Genomic DNA, 2,442 nt, shown 5'->3' with positions numbered 1-2,442 from the left:
CTAGTCATGAACTGTTTGCTCTTTATATTGGTACAGTGTTGTCTTCCCCAGTTTCTGAGTCTTGGGTTGTTTTGGGCATGTATACCTTGCTGGTTTTGTGGGGACTCTGTCTTCTGATGTGAGCTTTGTCTTCAGTAGCCTGTCTTAGGTTTCTCCATGAGTTTTGGCCCTGGTCTCATCATTTGCCTTCATCCCAGAGGAGAAATTGTACAAAAAGCTATGGAAACCTCATACACTGAACTTGAAACCTGCCAAAAACTTCCTTGTTCCTTCCTTCTCAAACATGTATTTCATATGAGGAACAGCAGAGACAATTAAGATTTTTTCAGCTTGGAGAAGAGAAATCTCAGAGCAGGAGGATTTTATCCACAGGTATAAATACCCGATGGGGAGGAAGCAAAGAAGATGGAGCCAGAATCTTCTCAGTGGTATTCATTGACAGGACAAGAAGGAATGGGAACAAATTAAACCCATGAAATCTAAATGCAAGAAAAATCTTCTTTAGACTAGATGATCTCAAGGAGTCCTTCATTGTCTCCTATTTCTAAAAAGGTAAAGGAGATTAAGCATGACTGAGGTGGAATGACTGAAGGCTTTTTTTTTTGGTCTTCTAGAGAGTAAAGGACTGATGGGAGAGCTGAGAAACATACAAAACACTGCAGCAAAGAGAGGAGAACAAGTTGTTCACATGGCTCTTTGTGGGAAAATGTTGTTGCAGGAAAATTAAACTACAGCAAGTGAGATTTAGAGTAGACTCTTTTTTTTGGCAGCATGTAGGGCAGAGAAAGACAGGAAGAAATTACCTAGAGAGGCTGCATGTATTCAATCACTGAGGTTTTGAGCTAGAAGCCAAAAAGGTGTCTGCCAAGGATGTATGGGTGAGGTTGCTTCCGTGTTGTGCAAATCCTTGTATACCCCTTTCTTATCTTTTCCTTTTCCTTTATCTTTGTCTTTATCTTTTTTTTTTTTTTAATTTTAGTTCTTTTGGTGGGGGGGAAGGGTGTATTGGGGTTTTTTTTTGTTTGGTTTAGTTTGGTTTGGTTTTCTCTCCTGTCATTCTAACACCCTCTGGTGATATGATACAAACAAATCAACTGGCTTTCTCCAACTTTGTTTCATAGACCTTACAGAGTTTCATATTAGCGTTTTTTAGCTGTTGTAAAAGCAATCAAATTTCCCAAAGATGTTAACTATGCTCTTCCTCACCAAATATAGAAACATTATTAAATGCTGTTACGTTCAGTGTCTGAAATGTGAACTGATAATCTCATTTTTCTGATTGTCACAGATGAAACCTCTTATGCCAAATGAAAGCATATGAGAAAGTTGCTATATGTTGAAAATGGGCAATAGTTAAAAGAGTTTTCTGCCTCATTATTATATTTTTGTAGAACTTGTGATTCACCTGACCTTGTAGTTGAGATAATTGACCTGCAGCACCAGGGGATCCTCTTGTCTTGGAGTTTTATAAGGGTCTCTTCTGCAATCTATCCTGTTGTCAGAATTATAGACCAAGGAGATGGAGAGTGCTCCCTGTAGGTATCAGGCATCCAGCAAAGCTCCATAGTATGGATCATCAGTTCAGTTCAGCCTCATGAGAAAGAAGAAAATAAAACATTTCTGGGGACAGCAATTCCTGCCCTTGGATCCCTAAGTAAAGTTGAACTTCTAAATGTAGTTCACTTTTGAGTTAGAAAATAAGTAAAAACTCCTGAACAAAATTTTTTCTATTTCTGTAGCATGTGTTTGAAGTTTGCTTTTGGCACTGTCTTCCTCTGTTGGGAACCTGCAGCCAGTTCCTCGGCAGTTTTAAAAATTGGTTGAGGTTGACTGGTGGTCATTATAGCTTTCTGTCACCTTAAATCTACCTGATGGGCTGTTTGTCAGCCTTGTGTGATGAGGTGTGGCCAGACTCACAGGGATATTTAGGTACCTAACTCCAGTTGTTTCTGTGGGCATTAAGCATCTGAAAACTGTTTTTGAAATTAAGTTACATAATGATATTCCTGTTACCAGCTCAGAGGTATCCAGAATTCTAGAATCGTTAAGGTTGAAAAAGACCTTTAAATCATTGAGAATTGTTAAGGTTGAAAAAGACCTTTAAATCGTTGATCCAACTGTTATGCTGCACTGCCATGTTCACTACTAAATGTGTCCCCAAATGCCATATCCAGACTTTTTTTTGAGCATTTCCAGTGATGGTGAACACACCACTTCCCTGGGCAGCCTGTTCCAATGCTTGACCACCTTTTCAATACACATTTTTTTCCTAATATCTAATCTTCGGCAATCCACTTTCCAGATCCCCCTTCCAGACCACAGCCTGTTCCAATGCTTGACCACCTTTACAATACACATTTTTTTCCTAATACCTAATCTTAGGCAATCCACTTTCCAGATCCTCCTTCCAGACCGTCACATTTGCTAACCAGTCAACTAAGA

The sequence above is a fragment of the Acanthisitta chloris genome, unplaced genomic scaffold, assembly GCF_000695815.1.
Source record: "Acanthisitta chloris isolate BGI_N310 unplaced genomic scaffold, ASM69581v1 scaffold265, whole genome shotgun sequence".
Lineage (NCBI taxonomy): Eukaryota > Metazoa > Chordata > Aves > Passeriformes > Acanthisittidae > Acanthisitta > Acanthisitta chloris.
This window is presented reverse-complemented; position numbering follows the sequence as displayed.